Genomic DNA, 15216 nt, shown 5'->3' with positions numbered 1-15216 from the left:
TGTCTATCTTTTAAATATATGAAGAACAGTGAGGAAAGCATAGCTGGAAATACTAACAAAACAGGAAAGATTTTTCAGCAAATGAGTAAGTGTAACCATAGGGAAACACTTGCAAGAGGAGAATAAAGTTGAGTGAATGTAGCTACATTAAGATGTGAAAACATACTTAATCTATAAAGTCCTGCAGGAAATAATAATGAAAAATTAGGTCTTTCTGTTCATAAACACAGCTTAGGTACATGTGGTCTTGAGAGGTGCAGTACCACTACATATTCCATGAAATGTTCTTTGATCTCATTACAAACAAGTCTGGCTAAGACATAAATAGAATATAACTATCTGTTGCTGTATAAGGAAGATAAGGTGAGGGAAGCATAATTTATAAAACAACCATCCTGTTTGCAAATCCTGCAATTCATGTGGCTGGCAGACACAAAAATCATTTCACAAATGAAAACAGAACATGCAAAATCCGTGAAGATTGTGTTGAAGATTTGTTTCATTTGACTTTCGGATTATGAGGATCTCTACGATTATGATATATATATATGTATATATATATATATATATATATACACACATAAAATATGTATATTATACATATATTGCTATGTATATGAAAATGAATGTGTGAAGAGCTGTAAAAGGAATTTGAGTTACATGCAAGAAATGTTTCAAAATAGGCTACAGGGGGATATTTTTGTACAGTACTTAAAACAACCAAAAGAAGTAATGAGAGTTAATTCAGTCCTGGATCTGATAGTGATCAGGAAAAAAAAAAAAAAAAAAAAAAAAAGATGTGAAATGAAGACCTTATGGATGTACAAGTGTAAAATACTTCTGGTTTACAAAGAGACCATCAAAAGGGTAAACATATTGTGAAAATCACTGACAGAAATGTTAGTTTGAAGAGTAATAGCAGAAAGCTAGTTCAGCAATAACATTGCAATAATAATAATTAGAATAAGAGCAAGATTCCACTGTAAATAAATGTTTAGTGAAGTATAAAAGAGGAGAAAACAGAACTGAAAATAGTAACTTCAAGCTTGCCATTACGTAAAGATAAAACAGAAAGAAAGCTCTGACCATGTGATGCTATCAGAGAAAGCCTAATTATCCGCTCGGTATAGTTTTGCTAATATAATCTGAAAATATGTGAAAAATTTAAAGAAACACTAGAAGGCAGATTTTTTTCAAATTTCTTCAACTTTTTAATTTTTGTTCCCAATAGAGTAATACTGAATAAAAGGAAATCTGAGACCACTGTCTATAAATCAGATAATTTATTTGAAGTGATAATTGAAGAGACCGCAAACAAAAATTAAATTGAAAATATAGAAAAGTATCTGCAAATATGAAGGGGTCCGGATTCTGTACCCCTGTTCTTCCCACTGATCCGTTCCTACTCATAGGCTGAGAATTTGCTTGCCATGGGGAGGTTATGGTCAGCCTAATGCTGGTCTGTCCCTCTGCTGTGCCAACAGCTCTCACCCTTCACACAGGTTTGGTAATGGGAGCGTCAAAAAGTACACCTACTCTCTACCAATTTTCAGCTGCATTTAATTTCTTAGATGACATCTGTACTAGAAAACAAAATGGACCGTAACCCAGTCAAGAGTTGGTAGCAAATTACAGCTCACATTGGCATGGCTAACGCATCAGCTCTCCTGAAACAGGGTGGCCTCGTTCATACTGCCTACTAAGAACAAGTCCCTAATCCATGCTGTTCCCCAATCTTACTGTGTTTTACCTGAGTACTTGTTGGCCTGGGCCAGAAGCATACCAAAGATCATGATAACATTTAAGTATCATGGATTGTCACATTGTAGAGCTCAAGCATGTGCCTGGGCCCTGTTTAGCTCAGTAACAGGGATGTAACTTTATGAACTACATCTGGTTGGCAATAATTACAACTGTACTAGCCTGCTCCAAATTAAAATCACAATGACATGAAAACCAAAAAATTTATAGGTGTCTTTCATACTAGTGGTTCTTGAACAGAATTGTCAATGAATGTGTAAATTTGGAGGTAATGTGTGACTTAAAAGAAAGCATAGAAAATCTGAAAAATCAGTAAATTAAGAAAGTCAGAGGAGGACAATAAAAGGCAGAACAGTACTGATGTGAAAGTATTTTTAAATAGAAACTGGAAAGCCCGTTAGATGAGTGAATATTCTTTTCAAAATAGCAAGGTTACAATAAAGAAGTCAGTATATGACCATTTGGGTAAATAGATTTAGTTCATTCTTAAAATGCAGTTTGGGTCCCACCTATGTGGACCTCCTTGTAGGATAAAACCCTGAAATATAATGCATTTCCTTATGGTGTTTTATTCTAAGACTTTTGAGAAAGACGATGCTGAAGTGGGCACACTTCAATATAAGATAGTGACCTCATCGTGCACATGATAAGTACTTTACTGAATATTTATACAGATTTCCAAAAAAGATATACAATAATATTTCGGAATTAATATAATCTCTCTATTACTTGGAGACTTTTCCAGTATGTGATGTGATTACTGTTAGGTTCCAAGTCATATTTTGACCTTTTCAGGTCGTAGAAAACTATGTGCAGGATGCACAAAAAGGGGAAATTCGTTACATTCATAGACTACTTTGTGACCTGGGATTAACTGCTTAAATCTGCAGACAGAAAATAAAAAGGGAAGGGAAAATGTGGCAAGTCAGACAATGTTGGAACATAATGTATTAGCATTCAGTTATTGTCTTTTAAGTTACTCAGAGGTAAAGAGAGGAAATAAACTGCTCAAATAAAAATTATATGCAGATTCTGAAAGGGGGTCAGTGCCTCAGGTGAGTGATGAGATTGTAAAGGTCATAAATGAAATAAATAAATTGAGGAAAATTTCAGGATGCTATAGATCAAAGGAAAATGGCCAGAAGTTGAGAAGAAGAGTTGGGAGTAGCTGCTTGGAAAAAATTATTGATAGGAAATTATTCTTAATGGAATACTGGGAAACAAATAGGCCACCATAACAACTATTCAGCAGTAAATTTGCCTATAGATTAAGTATTTGGAGAAGCAGTCCTGCAGAAATGCAGGCAGCTTTTCCAGAGGAACTAACTAGCTGTTCTGGCTTTGCTTGTATTGCCATCAACTGTATGTGCAACACAGTGGGGGACTATGTTGGGGAAAATCACTTCTGTAGTATGAATGTACGATTCAGTACTTCTGGCTTGCTTTGGCTTCAGTAGAGTTATGTTCTTGCAAATAATAGAAATATATTGTTGCAAATAATCAAAACTACATTAGAAAAAGCAAGAGGATATCAATGAAAAATACAAAAATCTAGAATTATATACACATAGATGGAGGAAAACATAAAGCAAATCTGTCATATATATTACATACCTAGCTGGAAAAGAAAGTGTTCTTTCTTATAAAGACCTTGTAATTTTGAAATGCAAATGCATTATATAAAATCATAAGACTATGATCCCCTTGAGAAGAGTTTTAGAAAATTGCATGAAAAAAACAAACAAAATATTTGAACTTACTCACTTCTCTCTGAATACATTGCATATTCTAAACCTAATGTCTGAAGTGCCAGAACTGGTAGTTCCTGTTTTGAGGAAAAAAGTAATTTTAACACTCTATGAAAAGAGATTCTGAAAAAATGTTATGGCAGATAGTGTAGGTACGACTGTCTGATAGTGAAGTGTTCATAAACTGCTTCTCTCTTCATTGTGAATGCATTCTGTGCCCATCACTCCTGCTTAAATAATCAATTTGGGGGGCTTTCCCTCTGTTTCTCGAAGAAGTGGGGGGACATGGTTTTTTAGAGCTGCTGGAAGCTAAGTTGGAGTGTGGTAAGGAGGAGGTAACATGCATCAGAATTTTGGCTGAAATGTAAAGGAGTTGTAAAAATACGTTTTTGGAGATGAGGAATGGGTGGCTCTGAGCAGGAGTGTAATGCTGCTGAGAGCCCTTAAGTCTATTTACTCATTTAGTGTGTTGAGAGCACACCTAGGTATCATGGGACTTGGATGTTTTGCAGATGGATAGATTAACTGGATTACAAAGAACAACTACTACATTTCAGGAATTCATTATGAAAGTACCCTATGAATAAACTATATGAATATTAAAAAGCAAAACCAAAGCATAGAAACCACTTCTTAGAAGAACTTTCATATGTGACTGGTATAGTTGCATAGTCTGTGCAAGTGCAGTAGAGCAAAGAAGCAGAAAATCTGGGCTAGATGTCATAAACCACTGCCTAGTTTTTAACTTTTTTTTTTTTTTTTCTTCTTCTTCTTTCCAAGGAAATAATTTGGAGATTCCTGGCTAAGCTATCTTAAAAAAAAAGTAAAGAGAATAGATTGTCTAAAGGTGAGCATCTGGAAATAAACGTGCAGCCAGCCAGCCACTGCAACATTTAGAACACTTCTTTGATCTGTTATAATCTTACATCTTTTGGTTTACTTTTTTTGGTCTAGAATATTTCTTCTTTATTCAGACAAAACTCACTGAAAACAATGCAGAACATGACATACTTTTACCCTGAACTAATAATTGTGTAGTCATCAAGAAGAGATTCCATAGTATACTTCAACTAGCAACATCTTTCTACCTCCATTTCATCAGACTTTTTGAGACAACATAGATAGGTACAGGCTTTGAGTCAAATCTTCCTTCTATTATACTTGATTCTCAAAGAACACTAGTTTTATGCCTGCCTGTCCATCCGTCTGTCTGCTTCTTTATGAAGAATAGTATTTAAATATAAAAATAAAACTTTTAGTGTTACTAAGCAGAAGGTGTACAAAATCCATGGTTTATCCAGTGCTTTGAAGAAAAGGAAAAAAATAAGAACAAGTGGCTTCTACATTTAAGAAAATTGTGTCATTACTGATTTGCAAAAAAGTTGCTGAAGAGATGGACAGATGTATTTTGTTACAAGGGTCTGTGGGGCCTACTGCTCTAGAGTACCACAAAATCCTGCATAACATTGATATTCCCTAGTTTTACAGATGAAGCAAAATCAAAAAACGCTCATGCAAAATGGCCAGTATAAAAGTGAGTGAATAAAATTGTTGTATCTCTGTGTGAAAATTAAGTCTGGAAAAGGAGAATGATTTTGATTTCCAGGTAAAGGTGAATCCACATGACTGAAAAGGTTTTTGGAAAGTGAGATTTATAAGGCACCTTTCAAAAGAGTTGTATTTGTTTAGTCTAGAGAAGAGAAGACTGGGAAAATAGTTTGACGTCTGAAGATTAATGTGAAGAAGATGGTCATCAATTGTCTTTTGTACCCACTTGTGTAAGGACAAGAAAAAAATTAATTTACAGTGAAGAAGAACAGGCTACATATTTGGAAAATCCTTCTAAGTACAAGGACAGTTAAAGGCTGGAACTGGACTGTGTGGCAATGCTGGAGCATCTTCCTCACTGGCAATTTAGAACAAATTAGACAAAAAGTTTCTGTCATCACAATGCTCTTACATCTATCTTCTGTCATAATTGTTGGCTCCACTCAATAAATAATGTGGAATATTAAGAAGTAATTTGAAAAATAAATTCAGGATGTGGAGATGAAATTGGAAATACCGAACACATGATAAATGATCAAAAATGCAGGGATAATTTTTTTTGTCATTAGACATATTCTTGTATTTTGTATGCCTTTCTGTATTTTATTTTTAACTTTATTTAAAGTTCATATACATATAATTTCTATTTACAGATCATCGATAAGGATAAAGTGTTTTACTCGTTCATGCAAGCAGTACTATTACTCTGCTTACACTACTTGATCCTCCAGGCAGGAAGTTGGTTTCAGCATTGTCAATACCCTTTTTCCTTGGCTTCTAATTCTATCTAACACGTGTTCTTCAGGTATGTATAGCTTGGTATATATTACGGCGAAATATTCTGCATTCAGAACACATGTAGTTTCTTTTCAGTCACATATAGGTAACTAGAGTTTATTATTTGACAGAATATCTGAAAAAGTCTGATTCCTAAACAGAACCAGAACTTTGAGATGAATTTTACTTTCTGTGGTTAACAGCCTATTTTTACTTTGATAAGTAAAGCCTGTTAGTAATAAAAAAGAATACTAGTATCTATGCTGTGATAATGGAACCCTAACGTGAAATTAGTTAGTGATATTAGAAAGTATCACTTGTATTTCTGTTCCAAACCTCAAGATATTTTATTTTCCTGTACTCAAAAACAACATTAAAGAATATGTATGGTTCACGTTACCAGCATTCATGGCCTTGATTATAATGTGGATCATTCGTGTATATGCTTTTGTTAGAACATAAAATATGTAACATGGGAGAGCAAGGATGTTGAAGGAATGAGGATCATTTGCCTATTCAGAATACTGACAGAGTTCAGTCCATTCAGAATACTGGCTAGCATGTCTGTTCTGTCTAAGAAATTCAGTGTGAAGGGTGATGAGAAAACCGTTTGTACTTATTACTGTGATAATCTGTTAGCCGCTTAAGGATTTAGATGTTCATATCAAACAATAATTAAAGTCTTCAAATTGAAGTGTTTATCTTCCAGTGTTTTTTTCTTGTATTGGGTCTGTGAAAGGAAAGGCTGTGAACATTTACAAATGGACATTTTATTGTACCTTCTTCCCTCAAATTGTGTTAGAAATGTTTCAATTATTAGAAGCAGCTGTATTAAAAATGTGAATAGTGTACAGAGAATCAAGTGACTTTCACTCAGGTAACCTCCCAGAGAGGAAGATCTGCATAAGAAAAGTAGCACCCCTCCACTTCTGTAGCTCACTCCATCTTGTTATCTTGATACAGAGCCAAGGAGTTCCAGTATAACTTTTCTGTTTAATACTGCACTTGAATCATCTAGATTTACCTGGCTTTGGTTTATGTTTTTTTAAAGTAGGAGACATCTACTTATGCTATTTGAGAATTAACTTAGAAAGAGACCACTAAAGTCTTAAAACCTTTATAATACAAGTCAATCTGGAGAAGGATTGTTGTCAACTTGAATAGAATTATTCAAGAATATGAATTACATACCACTGCACCTTTATATTAATACAGTTTATGTGGAAGAAAAACAGTATAGGTCAGAGAAGCTTTTGGAGGAACATGTCTAGCAAATAACTTCAGAATGTTTAACTCACACTTCTTTTACAAGGATAGGAAAATATAATTCCTGGGTAGAAGCAAAATACTGCTTTAAAAAGGCCTCTGAAAGTTGAGTGACTTGACTTCACATGAAAGTCAGAGAAGTAGCCTATGATCCAAGATGTTTCTTAAAAGAGAGAATAATGGCTCTAAATTGTGAGATGCCTAAATAAATTGAACAAATTGAGAAAAATGAAAAAACTACTAAGGCTCCTTTCACTTACAATTGAAATCTAAGGTTGTCTGCTTTTACTTGTCAGAACTTGCTTTTCAACATGTATATTAATTGAATAATTTTTGTTATTGAACTTTCACATTTATAATTTGATGCTATAAAATGCAAACTATATTTTCAGCTTTCCCATTTAATATTTTATTGAACAGTTTAAAAATAATTTTTGCTGATTAATTGAAATGTTTAGTTAACCAGAGGGGATTTATTATGATGAAAAATTTCATTTTCCTACATATCTTCAGAGGCCCAATGCAGCTACTGCAGAAATCAACCCCCAGCAATGTGCCTGTGTCTATTTTGGATAGTATAATAGTCAGAAAAATATAGAACTAATAATATAGAAGGATCTAATGCCCTGTTTTCAAAGGTGCAAATGAATTTGTCATTTAATAATTTTGAAAATATTACTTACAGGTTAAATAAGGACATCCAGGAACAGTAAGAGTAATTAAAAGGTGGTTAGGAAGAAGAATATATGCAGTTTGAGTAAGGGAGGTAAACAACCATATACGAGGAAACTGGAATGATACAATATTTATTTAAGTTGGCAGGAGAATGTAGAATTAGAGGCAGAATTGGGAAAACATGGTGTGCAGTTATTCTGAGTTACCCTATTTTAGTAAATTTAATGATGTTTTAAAGTTGTGGTAATCCCCTTATTTAACATAACCACAATTAGACTGGACAAAGTAGTAGAAACTGTACTTCAGAAAGACAATGCTATGGTCAGATACAGATTGGAAAGTATAAGTGTTAGCATTTAAGAGTGTGGAAGGTTTTTGGCCAATTTTGAGAAATAAATAAGAAAATGTCAGAATTAATAAAATATTTTCCCTGGAGTACTAGAAAGTGTATTTGTATGTAGTTTTGGGCTCTCCAGAATAATATCATGAGTACGGTAACAGTATGAAGAGATGGTTGCCTTCTTAATGCAGTTTGTGTGTGTGTGAAATTGTATAGCCCAGTTTTCCATCTAAGTTGGCCAAAGCACAGAGAGTTATTTTAATTGCCCAGTTTTTATAAAGAGTATGAAAAACTCATCTGGGATGCTTTTGGCTGCTTCTTTTTGAGGGGTAGTGTAGATGAATTTCATTGCTGGTATGTATGTGCCCAGTGAGTGAGAGGCCAAATTATTTGGACAAGCAGAGTCCATTAAGATGCTACCAGCAGACTACTACTTGAAGTACCCTCATGTCCACTATCCTCAGGGCATTAAACAGTGACATGAGTACAAACATTCATGATTTAATTATTTCCATTATACCACAAAGATGGAGATAATGAAGTATATGTACTATGTGATTCTTTCAACTTTATATGTAGTAGTATAATTAACTTCATGCAGTAAATTAAGTCTTCTTATAATGATTAGCAAAATACTAGATATATATCTTTACATATTGATAAAGGAATCATAAGTTACTGGGGTTTAAGATTTTCCATAGTGTGATTCTTCAGAGCGCAACATGTCCCATAGTTTCATTTCCTTTTCCCAAGAGGAAACATACGGCAGGGGAAGGAGGGAGAAGACTTCCCTTGAACAGAAATCAATTTATTTCTATATTCCACAAAGAAAGCTGTAATTATGATTTAAGACAGTGTCTCTTATTCAGTGTCCTAAAAGCTGTGATCCTGAGTTTGGGGTACATATCCATTACCAGAGTCCACTTATATTGGCAGGGAAGTCTGATGGAGGCAAGAGGAGCCTGATTCCCAGCACAAGTCATTGCCCATGAATGCAGCAAGAGATAAAAGATTCATCAGCAATATGGCATGTCTTTGATTCATGTATTTTAAAGCCCAGGGCCTGAAAAGACCTATTTTATTACTTGCACACTCCCTGCAGGGACCATGATAGTGACTGGCTTTGTGTTGAATGCCTTATGTATTTATAGCCCCGATAGTAGTGATTGTCTTTGTATTTTCAGTACTGTGTTGTACATAGTGCTGAGTGACTTGCTGGTCTTGTGGCTTTCCTCTCTCTTATTCTCTAACAAACTATCCGTCTTATTACAAACAATAAACACCAGAAATAGATTTCCTTCTACAACTGATTGCAGAAGCAAATGTACCATTACAAATCAGTGACAGAGCCTTCTGTATCTACAACTTTACAGAGGAGGCTAGCAGTTCAGTGTCAACTATCAGTGCCTCAGCACTTCCATTTGCTATTTCAAATTCAGACTGCAGTAGTACCCATAATCTCCTAACCAATCACTAATCCTCGGGGATTTTGAACTGCCAGCCTGCAAGATGTCTATTTTTACATAGAGGTCCATGCAGCAGAGAAAAGACATTAGATTCCTCATATAAGCACTGGACTACATTACAGAGGGCTACCCTTCAGTCTTTCTCATGAACCAAGAAGGAATTTTCTATTGCTGTTGTGTTTTCCCTGCCTCCTCCCAGAAAAAGTAGCTATCATCACAGCCTGTCTCAGAAGATAAAGGACTGAAGTGTAGTACCACAATAGATGATTGATTCAGTTCACACAGGTCTAAAAACTATATGATCAATAGTTCTCAGCCTTACAAAACCAGCAACATTGATTTGAAACACTTGGTTATGATTTTGCTGTTATACATCATATTACAAGGGCTTTTTACTTCCCAGAGGAGAGGTCCTACACAGTAACAGGTCAATTAAATCATCTTCTAGGTAATCTTTTAAGATCAGTGAAAGCATCTCAGCATTTATCGTCTCTCACAAAACATTCTGTACTTTATCTACATTGTGCATAAAGTTGACTGAAACCACAGCCTTGCAACTACCTGATACATGGCACACCAGATGTCTATGGTACACAGAGAAGTCCTCTCCTCGCTAAACTTTGAACAAATGATACTCAGTACTGTGTTGTCTTCATACGTTAAGGTACCAAGGACCTGGGTGACAGACAGGTCTATTCAGAGATAGGAATCTGCTCACATTCAAAATCCCTGTGATGCTCAGGGGGATGCTTTGTCTCCGTATAAGTATTTCAGAGTCAGGACCCTTTGCCTTGAACAAAAAGAACATTTGGTTTTGTTTTTCAGAGACTTACCAATCAGGTGCCAGTAGTCAATGTGATAATTAATTATATGTTTTGTCAACAAGCCAGTGAGGGGCAGGACCATCTTCAGGAACTTTTATGTGACATATGGCTCTGAGTTAAGCCAGTCAGAACCAGGAAGACATCACTTAGGGTTAGAGTTGGTAACTCTAGCTCTGAACCCTTCTGACCTTCATCATGTCTAACCATCTAACCCATCGTAGCAGGGAGTCAACAGCAATGACCTGTCTTCCAGAGTTACCTTTTTCAAATGGGGACTGATAAACGTGCACTTGTTCGTAACAGACATGAATGGGTGTCCCGTTCTAACTAGAGGGATGCTGAGAGCTCTTGAAAAAATGTTTTGCTTACCTGTTTAATAACATGGGGTTTGTACACCTTTTTTTTAACCTTTCTTTGTGTCTTGTGAAACTTTCAGTATGGTTTCTTTACCTTCTTAGGCAAACATACTCTTCTGAAATCATAATCAGATCCTGCAGCCAAACCCAGTATGATTATAGTTGATAGATTGGGTGTTGCCTAGGTGAAATCTGCTGACAGAAACTATTTTGCAACAGTACAGATTATTTTGTGTCAAATAGAGTCACTTTAGAGTTACTCACACACCTAAATGAAAAGACTTTCTGTCTGAGTATCCTAGCATCGTCAGTCTCCCTTAACCTCTTCTACTTCAATAGTGCGGGACTGTTTAATAGCTTTGACACTAACTGGAGTTTACATAATTTCTCCAAATGTGCATTTTTCTGTACTACCTGCTTATCTTCTTCTGTACAGGGATACAATATGCCTTACGCTATAGTAAGATTTCTGAATGGCCTATATTTATATTTTTACATAAGGTTGGAGACCTGTCTTACTATCCATATAATTTTTTACTAATGCAAACATGGCTTTCCTGTCTGCTTGAGGAATATTCCTGTGCCTTGTAAAACACATAGCAGGGAAAATGGGAGTATACTGCATGGGTTATGAATCTCCTACTGAAATAATAGGAAACTCTCACAAGCTTCTGCTGTTTTAATTATGATGTTAACTGTGCCCGCTTAAGGTCTGCTGCCAAACTCTAGAAACAATGCCCTCATCCTTTAGAGGAAGCTTGAACTATTTTATCTTCAGTTTTCTACTTCAGTTTTTATATAAAGTTTACATTGATTCATTGAGCTTCACTTCTTAGCAAGTAATTTTCTTAGAATGGGGCTGATTTCTTTGCATTGGCACATTTTCTTCTCTTCATTTCCACTCCCTACTATTCTTTTAGATTCTGCTTGCAGAAAGACCAGCAGGGTTTTAAGAGCACAATATGCATGACTGCATCTTTTCCTCTAATGCATCTTTCCTAACAGTGGGAAAGAATGGCTCTCTCAGAATGTGCTCATCTAAGCTTCCAGTTCCCCAGGATCTTGGAAGGACTTCTGTGCAATAGCAGCTTCAGCATCTGCCACAGATAGCAGGCAAACTGGTGGTTGATTGGCAGAGCTAAGAAGAAATAGATCTGCAGTACAGGCGCAATGGACTCTTTTTCAGAGACTTTAATCACAGCACCCCTCTAACACTTCTTCAAAACAGCAATAAATGTTTTAAAATCACACATGAAAAGGATGGACAGGGATCAACTTTTCACCTTCTCTATTGATAAAAAAGTTGAGGGTGCATCAGATGAAGCTGGCAGGTAGGCAGGTTCAAAGCAAATAATAGAATAAATTATTTTATGTGTTCATGGGTAACACACTCATGACATTCTTTGCCTATGGATTAAAGAAGTTCATACGGATCTAAGGTGTGGCTGCACGAGACCTTGGAAGAGAGATCTAGTAAAGGTCACTGACTAGACAAACCACATCAGGCTCAGGAAACACCCCCAGCTAAAACGAAGTTGGATGCTGGAACCCATGGGGATTATCAAATGTGCTTGTCCTAGTCCTGCTGTTTTCTGAGAGAGTACTTGAGTAGAAACTGGCTTATGTCTGCTGTTGGAGATAGGTAAATGGGCCAAGTGTATGCCTGGCCTGAACTAGTCTGATGTCTCTTATATTCTTATAATAAGGTTTATTTATGAATCTTTGCCTACTGGCAGCCTTTGCAAAAATGAAACAAATACTTTCAGGACCTCCCCCTCTTTAAATTCAACCAGCTAGAGCCAACCTTAGTCAGTCATTCTCGTTCCTTTTACTGCACTGTCAGCTTTGCTAACTATGTAGTCTCTGGTATTTAAAAGATTTTATGACATATGAAACGTTAGCTCTTTTTCCTCACTTAATCATGCCCTTACCTAAACCAAAATGTATTAATCTTTATCTCTTTATGTATTAATCTTTATCTCTTTAGAAACTTGTTGCTACCACTCTAGTTTTGAGTAGTGACTTTTCTTGTTCTTTATGCTGGCCTTCAGATTCTACTGCAGAGAGTAAATCTGAGCCCACCAAAGAAAAGAGAAGAAAAATCCATTGGATGTTGATTCTATCACAGTAATTTGGGAGGAGGAATTTCATTCTGATCCTTGTTACATGAATAAATCAAATCCACAGATCTATAATGCCAGATCTGTAAGTCATGTTCCAAAATTCAGCAAGCCACGATCACAACCTTTGGACATTCTCAGAAATAACTTTCCTCTCTTCCATTCACCTTGGGGAGTTGTCCTGATACAGGTTTATCCTAAGTCACTTAGCAAGGACAAGGAAGTTCAATGAGAAATATCTATATTTAGCAGAGATTAAGGTGGTCGATGCTTACATTCAGTTCGCTGGTCAGTTTAAAGTCCTTCCAATTTTTGGTAGATAGGCATCGGTGAACACAGCTAGAGCTTGAGGAGGAGGGGAATAGGAAGGGACAGAGGAAGAGGGGAAGATCTAGAGCCCTTCATCCCATCCTTTCACCCTCTGCCTCCTGCTGCTGGTAAATCTGCATCTGAACAGCCAGTGCTTAAAAAAAAAAAAAAAAAAGCCGCCCCTGTTTGGCTTTTTACTTTTAACACCTCAGGTGTTGAGCAAATGAAGGCAAACCTTTGTGCCAGGGCTCTGTCTCTTTAACTTTGTATGTACACCAGCAGGCACAGTAGGAACCCATTCTGTTTTGAACATACTACAGCATAAATGGCTGGTAAATCAGAAAGGAAGGAACCTACATTTTCTATTACTTGTGTGGCCTGCTGGAATGGTTAATATATGCTTAATGAGTTTTATAGGTACCCTTATTTAAATGAAATGTTTCTTTTTTAACAAGACCACTTAAAATTAAGTATAAAAATAGGGCAGCTGGTATTAAGATTAAATTTACTATAGTATTTTAAAATAACACAATAAAAATACTATGCAAAACATTTTTTGATGCCAAAGTTTTAGAGAAAGTCAGACCACTGAAGGGGTAGAAGTCATTGGCAGAGCAGTTGAAACTATAACCTATGGTATGCTGAACCTGATTCTGATAGCTTTTTTTTTTTTTTCTCTTTTAATGTACTCATCTACTTTATATTAATGACTACTATGTTCAAAATTGAAAAATCCACTAGGAAATGAAAAAGCAGGCAATTTATTTTTTTTCTGATCATGAATGAAAATTGTAAGAGGATGAGATGTACTAGTTATAAAGTCTTGAAGGTCATGCTGACTGGAAACAGTCTCTTAAGTTCACCAACTAGCAGCGATTAGTCGTTGTTGAATAAATCAGTTTTCAGTACAGTATGTTCTGATAATGTTTTTTCTTACATGTTATGTACATCTATGGTTATTTAATTTAATTCATAAAAAATGAAGTTCTCTTCTGCTCTGTTTTAACTGAATTCCATTTTCCATCTGCACATACTTTACAAATTATTATTGGAAGACTGAATGATGTGGTAAAGAAAATCCTTTAAATTTTCTATTATGAAATGCAAAAATTAAGAATCAGAGACTAGTTATATAGATGATTAAATAAAAATTGTACAGAAATAACAATCTGGATAGCAGAGAGATTCGTATTTTATAAAGAAGGTATATTTAGTTGAATAAGAGTCTTTTAAATGAAGAAAAAACCCCCACAAATGTAAACCCGTACCAAAATAGACTGTGTAAGACAAGGTCTTTCTCTTTTCCACTTTAAAAGGTAGCCAGAATTGATAATTTAACTCGGAGACACAAGCCAATCCACCCAGTCTGCTGATAACATGTACTTGTAGTTCTGGGTCCTAAGCAAACACAATGCAGGCCTTGCAAGTGCTTTAGAAAGCCCTGGTTAATAATCAGTTGTCCAGGAGTCCCCTCTGACCTGCGCAGGCCCTCCTTCATCTTGGAACAAAACCCCAGCAGCTGTTGCTTATATGAGCCATCATGGTGCAGTAACTGCAGCCCTTGCTGCTGCCTCTGCCTCCCTTGGCTTTCTCACTGCGTGTACCGAGAGAAACCTGTGTCTGCAACTTACGTTCAGAGCAAATTAAAGAAAGCTGGGCAGCTGAGTTACAGAGACTTGCCTCAGAATAAGGTAGAAGGAGATGACCTAGGGTTAGATGACCCTGACTATCAAGTGTGTTGCCTTGACAAATAGTAATTGCTTGACAATTGCTCTAGGCTTGGAAAACATATGTTATCATGTTCATGCTGTATCTACTGATAGAGATTGTTTTCATTACACATACTGGATATTTCTAACTCCACTGAACCTACTGATGTGTGAAAACATAGATAAGTTCAAACTAGAGGTCTCAAACTTGAAAGTTGGAAACTTAAGTCTCTCCTTTGTTCGAGTTATTCCTTTTGGCTAGAGGATGTCTGTCTTTAACTCAAGAATCAGTCTATGTCCAGCATTTACAGTGATCT

The sequence above is a fragment of the Athene cunicularia genome, assembly GCF_003259725.1.
Source record: "Athene cunicularia isolate RWA chromosome 1 unlocalized genomic scaffold, athCun1 chr1_part1, whole genome shotgun sequence".
NCBI lineage: Eukaryota > Metazoa > Chordata > Aves > Strigiformes > Strigidae > Athene > Athene cunicularia.
The sequence above is the reverse complement of the archived record's forward strand: the minus strand, read 5'-3'. Positions refer to the sequence as shown.